The sequence below is a fragment of the Bombina bombina genome, chromosome 4, assembly GCF_027579735.1.
Source record: "Bombina bombina isolate aBomBom1 chromosome 4, aBomBom1.pri, whole genome shotgun sequence".
NCBI lineage: Eukaryota > Metazoa > Chordata > Amphibia > Anura > Bombinatoridae > Bombina > Bombina bombina.
Genome location: NC_069502.1, coordinates 1145305315 through 1145315780, shown reverse-complemented (window position 1 = coordinate 1145315780; position 10466 = coordinate 1145305315). Strand labels below are relative to the sequence as shown.

The 10466-nt window shown below is 39.4% G+C and overlaps 1 long non-coding RNA gene across 1 annotated transcript; it reads left to right on the top strand.

Moving 5' to 3' along the window:
• The first annotated feature begins 904 nt into the window (after positions 1-904).
• LOC128655798 (uncharacterized) lies at positions 905-1254 on the top strand. The gene is made up of 2 exons (XR_008401908.1): positions 905-1064; positions 1145-1254. It is a non-coding gene; the product is annotated as an uncharacterized LOC128655798 (long non-coding RNA).
• The last annotated feature ends 9212 nt before the right edge of the window (positions 1255-10466 follow it).

Below are 10466 nucleotides of genomic sequence, written 5' to 3'. Positions count from 1 at the left end.
TGTGTGATTACTGAGTAATACATTGTTGCGCAGGATCACCATGTGTATCCCATACTATTCACTAATACAATACACCCTATTTAATAGTGTCATATCCTAGCAGTTGTGGTTCTAAAGCACCTGATGTTACATTCTTATTTAAGCTCTTTAAATTTCAGTTCCCTTGACATACTCTTGACATAATACTAAGCCTACTAACATGGACCCAGCTGGGATGAATACACATATTCAGAACCTCACTCAGAGGGTTGATCTGCTTACAGAGGCCTTGAATACCCTCAAAGTGGAGAATGATACTATGAAAACTTACATCCGGGATGTTGTGGATAAAAGGGTCCCCTTACTGGAGCCCCAGGTTAGTACTCCAGAGAAATTTAATGGTGATCGCTCTCAATATAGGGATTTTAAGAATGCCTGTTTGCTCATGTTTTCTTTGAAACCCCATACCTATCCAAATGATAGAGCTAGAGTATTAACTGTTATTTCCTATTTGAGGGGTGAGCCACGCACCTGGGCTAACTCCTATTTTGAAAGTAACGATGAGATTCTTAATTCATTAGAAAATTTCTTTACTGCCATGGGTACCCTATACGAAGATCCATACAAACAGCTCACCGCAGAAAACGCTATGAGAAACTTAAAACAGAAGAAAAGAATAGTCGAAGACTATATTACAGACTTTAAAAAATGGGCCAAAGACTCACAGTGGAACAACCTGTCTCTGAGAAATCAGTTTAGGTTGGGCCTATCAGATGGCATAAAAGATGAGCTCTCTCGTACTGACTTATCCCAAACCCTAGAAGAATTGATGTCTCTCAGTATTACCATCGACAGGCGCCTTAGAGAGAGACAACAGGAACGCTCATACCATGAGAGCTATCCTAAAAAACAAAACATACCTGCTGTGAGTAAATCTTCTTCCGAACCTATGGATATAGGTTTCATTAAAGGCCCCCTTTCCTCCGAGGAGAAGATCAGGCGTAGGGCTAACAACTTATGTTTATATTGTGCCTGCGACAGTCACACTGTTAGAGATTGCCCATCCTTGCAGAAACAGAACAAGGGTAAGACTATCATTCAACCTTTTTGTTGTACCACTCAGCTCTTACCTGATCCATACTTACACTTGTCTCTTCTCTTGCAGTGGGACTCCCATCGGGTCAACGCTACCGCGATCATTGATTCGGGAGCAACAGCTTCCTATATTGATAGTGTATTTACTCAAAAAAATAAAATACCTGTAGTCAAAAAGAAGTCTCCTGTCTTATTAAGAGGTATTGACGGTACTCCTATCCCCACTGGTCCCGTCGAATATCAGACTATCCCTTTATTTATCACCTCCACCGGCCATCATAGGGAATATTTTACTTTTGATATCATTCCCTCTCCTATTGCACCTATTGTTTTAGGTATAAATTGGCTTTGTACTCATAACCCCCAAATAGATTGGAACTCACTTACCCTTGATTTCAATTCAAAGTTTTGTCTGTCTACTTGTTTCCCTGCAACTGTTCTTCATACATCTGCACTTCCTGAGGATCCTCAGATCCCTGCTGTTTACCAGGACTTTGCAGATGTATTCAGTAAGGCAGAGTCTGAAAATTTACCACCCCATAGAAAATATGATTGCCCTATAGAGATCATTCCAGGGTCTGAAATCCCTACAGGGCATATCTATCCTCTATCCAATCCAGAACTCTTACATTTAAAGACTTACCTAGACGAAAACCTTAAGAAGGGTTTTATTCGCCCCTCTACCTCTCCAGCTAGTGCAGGAATTTTCTTCGTGAAAAATAAGGATGGTACTCTTAGACCCATTATCGATTATCGTCAACTTAACAAGGTTACTATAAAAAACCGTTACCCTTTACCCCTTATTCCTGAGTTAATAGAGAGGTTAGAGGGCGCAAAATTCTTTACCAAACTGGATTTGAGGGGTGCCTATAACCTCATACGTATAAGAGCTGGCGATGAGTGGCTGACGGCATTTCGAACCCGATACGGTTTGTTCGAATATGTCGTCATGCCTTTTGGGCTCTGTAACGCGCCCGCAACTTTTCAGCACCTCATCAATGATATCTTTAGAGATATTTTAGATATTTTCATTGTTATATATCTTGACGATATTTTAATTTACTCCAAAACATTTGAAGAACATATCTCTCATGTTAGACAAGTACTTTCTAGACTAAGAGGTAACCACTTATATGCCAAGGCAGAAAAATGCCTTTTCAATACACAGTCTATATCCTTTCTCGGTTATGAGATTTCTCCCAAAGGTATCTGTATGGAAAACAAAAAGGTTGAAGCAGTCTTAAACTGGCCCATACCAAAAAGCGTACGTCAGGTTCAATCTTTTATGGGTTTTGCGAATTTTTATCGCAAGTTTATCAAAAACTTCTCTAAGATATCTCTACCTCTCACTACGCTGACAAAAGCAAATACATCGTTTAAGTGGACCCCACAAGCACAACAAGCTTTTGATTTACTTAAACAGATGTTCACTTCAGCTCCCATACTCCGTTTTCCTGATCCTAATTTACAGTTTGTACTGGAGGTAGATGCTTCCAACCATGCTATTGGAGCTGTTCTCTCACAGAGAGAAAGTTTGAAAAAACCCCTTCATCCTGTCGCCTTTTATTCTAGAACTCTAAACTCTGCAGAACAAAATTACCCTATTGGTGATAAAGAACTTTTAGCTATAAAGCTGTCTTTAGAACATTGGCGACACCTTCTTGAAGGCACTCCAGTGCCAACACTCATTTATACGGATCACAGAAACCTCCAGTATTTAAAATCCACTAGAACACTCTCGGCCAGACAGGTTCACTGGAATCTTTTTTTTTCACGCTTCAACTTTCTGATAACCTACAGACCAGCAACAAAAAACCAAAAGGCCGATGCCCTTTCGAGAATTGGAGGCCATCCTAGTTCTCCATCAACCCTTCGCTCAGTGATTCCAGAAAACAATTTCATCTCTTTTACAACAGATATGACACCCTTACTTAAAAAGGAACAAACTTTGGATTCCACAAAACCATCACAACTCCTACAAAAGAACTCTCAAGGTCTGTATACTCATGACACAAAATTGTATGTCCCTCCTACTCTCAGACCTTCATTTCTCCGATCTATTCATGACAGCTTTTTAGCTGGTCATCCAGGTTTACGCAAAACGCAGGAATTGGCAAATAGGACCCACTGGTGGCCAACCATCTCTGCCGATGTCAGAAATTATGTAAGCTCTTGTGCAACCTGTTCTGTTTCCAAGAGGGATAAACATTCCCCTTATGGTCTCCTTTTACCTTTACCAACTCCAAAGAAACCTTGGGCTGAAATTGCCCTAGATTTCATTGTGGATTTACCTCTATCATCAAAAAACAATACTATATTAGTGGTTGTCGATCTATTCACGAAGATGTCTCATTTCATTGCTTTCCCCAAACTTCCTACTGCTTTAGAGACAGTTCACTTACTCATTGAACATGTTATTAAACTACATGGCTTACCCATATCTATACTCAGTGACAGAGGAACTCAATTCTCTAGTAAACTTTGGCACCAATTCTGCAAGACCTTCTCAGTTGAAAGGAAACTGACAACTGCCTATCACCCGCAATGCAATGGACAGACCGAGAGATGTAATCAATGGTTAGAACAATTCCTAAGATTATATTGTTCCAACAACCAAAATTCTTGGTCTGATTACCTCCCCTATGCAGAGTTTTGTTACAACAATACTATCCATTCCACCACTGGTATCACACCATTTTTTGCAAATTACGGCTTTCACCCAAACTTCCATTTATTTCAAAACTCTTCCACATCATCCCCCACTATATATGAATTGTCTGACAACATATCAGCTAACTTCAAAACTATTGAATCTGCTATAAACAGCGCAAAAGAAGTATACAAACGGTATTATGACCGCCGTAGACGTCCTCCTCCTCAGTATAAGGAAGGTGACCTGGTTTGGCTCTCCACCAAACATTTACGTCTCAATACTCCTTCAAAAAAGATGTCTCCTCTATACATCGGTCCATACCCAGTATTACGTACCATAAATGCTAATGCAATACGTCTCAAATTACCATCTACCCTCAAAATTCATCCAACTTTCCACGTCTCGCTTATCAAGCCCTACAGAGAAGTTAGAGACCCCATTACTTCGGTAGTGCAACCACCAGTTACTATAGACCCTACTGTGGAGTACGAGGTACACACTATTTTGGATTCACGAATTAGACGTGGTCACCTAGAATACCTCATTCATTGGAAAGGATACTCGCACGATGAGGATTCCTGGGAACCAGCTTGCAACATTTCGGCTCCACGTTTAATTACACTTTTCCATCAGCGACATCCAGATCGCCCGAAGCTTTGAGCCCCGGAGTGGCTCCTTGAAGGGGGGATTCTGTCAGGTATCACATAACCACTATACCTTTAAGACCCAGTGCAGACTCACTCCTTTCCCTATTTAAGGCTCCTCCTCATGATATCTCATTGCTTAGTATTGCAGTAATCTTTCCTAGATCCTCTGTGAACCTATGCCATCCTGTGAACGCTGTTCACAAAGCTCTGAACTCCTGAGAACCTTAACATTGAAACTTCTATCTCTGTTGTCTTGTATTAACCTAAGGCAACTTATCGTTTTTCCTGTGTTCTATATTTAAAGTTGAGAGGACTCTGCTTTATCTCTCTACCGCACTCCGTTTCCAGCTACCGCTCTCCTTGCCTGTCAGCTCACAGCAGTGTTCTACGGGAACGCGGTGACGTCATCCGCCAGCTTCACATTACCGCTGATAGCAGCAGCTCCTATTCTCTGCTCACTTCCTCAGCTTGTGGCGAGTTTTGCTTCGCGCTCCTGCTTGGTAAGCACTGCTCTAGTTTGATTCTCTGAGCTACCGCAGAACATTGTATCTTTGCCTTACTCTCCTAAAAAGAAATCTAAAGTTATTTGAGTGCCAATATTATTTGTTTTGATCCTCTCACTTCCATAAGTTTTTCTCAGTGTGTGGCAGCCATATTTTGTTTTCTCTTGCAAGAGTCTGAATATTATAAACATTACACTGCATTCAACTCTTATATCAGGATTGTTTTCAACTACCCCTGCTGCTTTATTTTTTCCTTCCACAGTGTCAACCCTGACACATGTGGCAGCCATAGGGGATATGTGGGAAACTGCACCTGTATATTAAAATTGTATTGTGTGATTACTGAGTAATACATTGTTGCGCAGGATCACCATGTGTATCCCATACTATTCACTAATACAATACACCCTATTTAATAGTGTCATATCCTAGCAGTTGTGGTTCTAAAGCACCTGATGTTACATTCTTATTTAAGCTCTTTAAATTTCAGTTCCCTTGACAGAGCTGCTCAGGCTGCGCGCCTCCCATTAGATCTGTAGGGAGCTTAGCTTGCGAGATAAAGGGAGATTCTTCATCAGTGCCCCTCGTATCAGTTGAACAAGAAGTAATTTGTGGCTCAGTCAATGGCTTGGACCTGCAGATGAAGGGTCTACATACTTCCCTCAGAGAGTCCCATTCCTTCGTTATTACTGCTTGTAATTTTGAAAAGTGGGCATCTAGGAGCGCTCCAGCCTCACGTAGAAAAAGTGCAGCCTCCGCCATTTTAAATAAGCCTCAGGGAGACCAAACTGACATGCCAGATGTTAGACAAGGTGCTCCGATAGGGGTGAAAATAGTACAGCGCATGTCAGTTCTATATCTCTCCTTAATGCTCTGTTAGGCAAATCTCTAGGTTTGCTGCTGTAATGTCTTAGTCAAGGAATGACCAGTCGGTACAGTAGTAATCTGGGCCACGAAGTTAATAGTGAAATGTACTCACATCTATAAATCCTTCTTATCTAGGCAGGCTCAATGAAGTTTCCCATTACCGATGTTTATCTCTGCTACACAAAGTCTCAGACTCAGCATCTATTCGGTGGTTATAGGTAGCGATGGTTAATTGCATGTAACTGCTGCAGCCCGCTCTTTACTTGAGACCTCATGGCGGCATTTCCAATTGCGACCTTAGTACTGCTGTGAGCAAGCCAAAATATTCTCAGTATCTTAACGATCCACGTTATCAGCCACTTCTGAGGTAAATTTTTGAGGATTTTCTCTTTAATTGAGTTATTGTGCCCCCAAATAGTCTCCTTATGAACAGAGCTCAGCTCCTATGCGTCCATCTCATTTGCTAGTCAGGCTCCACCCCCCAACTGAAAAAGAACTTGAGTATAAAGATTGATTATATTTTATGGAGCTCACTACGGATAAATTATGGTTATATATATTAAGTTTTATATGTTTTGTGGATTTTTGGGTCAGAGGTAAGAGCCTATATATGAATATGAGTTACACCACTCCTTTCCAAAATTAATGTTTCGTGTGATATTCAAATATATGTAATACTGCATGATTGGATATTCTTGAAACTGTTCTGCACTAAATACAAAACATCATAAATTAACAGGCATAAATTAAAGTTTATCTTATTTTTCAGTTGTTGTTTTGATTTTGGAAACATAAGAAGTTCTTAGTTCTGATGCAGCATTAACTTCCCTAGAATTTTGATGCAAAGGATAGAAAAACATAAATAAACATAAAAGAAATTAGATTAACAGTAGTATGACCATTGGAATTATATTCAATGCAACAAAAAAACAGATGGATGACTTTTTCATGTCATTCTGAATTATGTCGGAAATAAAAATGCCAATAAAGAGCATCTGGAATCGTTCATGTGTCTTTAATTACTTAACCTTACTACGAGTGGTAAAATAAATAAAGAATAGTAGTTCTGATTTCTTCAGTTTAACAGTGAGTAATTTAACATATGAAAAATTATTAATTTATAAGATTCTTAAATAAAAACTGTGAAAATATAATAATACTATTAATTTTCTTTATTTGCCTAATGCTATAGATCAGTGTTTTATAACTCCAGTCCTTAAAGGGACACAAAACCCAATTTTTTTTTTCATTTCATGATTCAGATAGAGCATGCAATTTTAAGCAACTTTCTAATTTGCTCCTATTATAATTTTTTTGTTCTTTTGCTATCATTATTTGAAAAAGCAAGAATGTAAGCATATGTGCCGGCCCATTTTTGGTTCAGCGCCTACTGATTGGTGGCTAAATGTAGCCATAAATCAGCAACTGCTACCTAGTTGCTGAACCAAAAATAACCCGACTGCTATGCTTACATTCATGTTTTTTCAAATAAAGATAGCAAGAGAACAAATAAAAATGTACAATAGGAACAAATTAGAAAGTTGCTTAAAATTGAATGCTCTATCTTAATCTTGAAAGAAAAAATTGGGGTTTTGTGTCCCTGTAAGGCACCCCTATCAAAGTTTTCATGATATCTTACCTTGAGTACAGGTGAAATAATCAGCTGATTAGTAGCTGTGGTTACTAAACTGCACTCACCGATCAGCACCCATCAGTGCACTAGTTCAGATCATGACGATCTGGCCAGTTGGTTTGAATTGAGGACTCAAATTGAAAAACAGTGCTGTATATGACTTTAAATTTCAGGCTATCAAGAAAATTGACAGAAATCTGGAAACAAATAAGGTGTTAATGTAAAAGCAATGAGCAGCAAATTGAGTTAAAAATATGACCACAATAGTTGGTTAACCCTTTCATGCCGAGGTTAACTGTCTACATCGGAACAACTGTTCCAATGTAAACAAATTGAAATCTCACGATTGTGCATGTGATCATGAGATTTCAATGATGGGATTGCATCAGGGGGGCGTCCCAATGATGCTAGGCACACCCTCCAGACCGCGATCCTATCAGGGAAGCGCCAGTGGCTTCAGGAAAGCCAAGCATTTAGGGCGTTGTATTTTGTCCCTCGGGGCTTAAGTCCAGCAAAATTCAGACGGAATACAATGCCCTAAAGGCATTAAAAGGTTAAAAGTAGCCCATGAAAACATCATAATATTGTGATTGTTGGAATTGCTTTCTCGAAGTTGCAAAATTATAAATCAAATTAGTTTAAAAACACAAATAAATTGTGGAGAAAATAATATAAGAAACTGGGGTATTGTTGGCTTTTCAAAGGAATTTTCACGTGGGCCGGCCTTCACAGATGCAAAAGATACAAAGCCAAAAAGCAATATGATTTTGTTTATTTAATTATTAATATAAATTCATGACATGTATGCAATTAACATCTGTCATTTTGAGTAAATGTATAATTAATGTTTAAACAGCGTGACACTTGCAATCATAATTAAACATTTAGATGATTTCACTTAATTTGTGTACAAGTTTCTTGTGAACTGCTGATGCAATGCCGCCCCCTGCAGATTCGCTGCCGCTAGCAGAGGATGTCGATCAACAGACAGGTGTCCTGCCCTGGAATATCATCTGCCTGATTTTCAGACCATTTAAATCTTCTGTCTAGGACACTGGTTTTCAAACCTATCCTCGGGCCTCCCCAACAGGCCAGATTATCAGGATTACCTTGGGTGAGAGCAGGTAAAATAACCAAGTTTACTAATCAGCTGATTATTTCACCTCTGCTCTAGTTCAGATATCCTTAAAACCTGGCCTGTTAGGGAGTCCTAAGGACAGGTTTGAAAACCAGTGGTCTAGGATAATAGTGTGAACATATCTTTAAGCCTGTTTCCACATGTAGGTTTGTGGCATGCCAGTGACGTGAAAAGCCATATCTCTTACTAAAATGTTGCTAATTTGGAATGTGTTATTTAGCCATAACATTTTATTTTCTGAGAAAAATGGTTCATAGTAAGACAATTAACAATCAAGGTCAGCCGTTCTTAGAATACTATAGATGTTAAAAGGAAAGAGACTTACAAGTGGAAATATAAATTCAGTATAGCTCCTCAGCTGACAAGTTTGGACACCACTGTTAGAAACGTATGTGTCGCATACTCACCACTATTGACATTTGAGCAGTCAGGATTGTGAGGCTCCGATAAAATTATTGGCTGGAGGGAGGGAGGGAGGAGTTGGAAGTACTCAGGGTGTGTGTGAGAGCAAATCAATATAAAAAGGAGGAAGAGCATTTCAATAGAGAGGAAGGAAGGAGGGAAAAACACTCCGTAGGGTAAAGCCCAATAAACAAAGAAACGACACACCAAAAAGGGGCATAAAGCATTCCCTTTAACACTGACCTATGGCAGGATTTACACAAGTTCTTTGACAATTATAAAACTTATTGTTTATTTTAATAGAGGTTTTAATAAAACAGTCAGGAAATGTATTGTTGGCCACATAAAGATAGTATATACTTAGGGGCCGATTTATCAAATTCTGGGGGACATGATACGCTGTAGTGTATCATGTTCGTCAGACATCGCTGAATGCCAACAGCATATGCTGTCGGAATTTAACATTGCACAAGAAGTCCTAATGAACTGCTTCTGCAAAGCCGGCCGCTGCAGATTTGCAGACAATTGGTCGCTAGCAGGGGGTGTCAATCAACCCGATAGTATAGGATAGGGCAGATTGATGTCAGCAGCCTCAGAGCCTGAAGGCTTGCGTGGAAACAGGGGCATCAGGTTCCATTCTGCCCTTGATAAATCGGTCCCATTGTGTCAGCTCAAAAATTGCATAACAGAAAAATGACCTTTGTTGCAAAAATAGTAAAGAATGTAGGTGGTGGATCTCCTCTTGAAATCTTTAATGACTGGGGGGTGAATTTTTATGCAACTCTATATCAAAAGGGGCTGTCATGGTCCTTCATGGATAGCATCATCTATTTGTAATAAATCTTAGAATAAAATACACATAGTGTTAAAAAGACAGCATTTGCCTTTCTAACCCTTATGAGTCAATCAAGCACTGGTAAGGTACATATGGAACAATCATCTGCTCGCTTTGTTCAGAAAGTGACACCAAGGGTGCAGTCCTATGGGCAGATTTATCACAGCCTGAATGGGGCCGTATACCCCTGTTTAACATGAGCCTTAAGACCGCTGCTCCTTAACTCGTCCGCCTGCTCTGAGGCTGCGGACATCAATCTGCCCGATCGAATACGATCGGGTTGATAAACATCCCCTGCTAGCGGCCAATTGGCCACAAATCTGCAGGGGGCGACATTGCACAAACAGTTCACCATAACTGCTTGTGCGATGTTAAATGCCGACAGCATTTGCCCGGGTATGATAAATCTACCCGTAGAATAATGTTCACTTTTTAATACTGAAGCATAATTATCATTACTTCATTGTTAAAATTTCTTATAAAACTTTACATATATTTTTACCTAGAGATATTTGAAATTACATACACAGAAATTATTTTGCCAGTCTGACCCATACATCAAATCTTCATGGAATATATTACTGGTAAGCCATTCCTGTAAATCCATGGTAATGTCAGACAGATAGATACAATTGTTTTAAGATTTATTTTCTGAGAAATGCTTCTTTCACTCAGAACTAAGGTTAAGCAATGAAACACCTCCCAGTATTACCA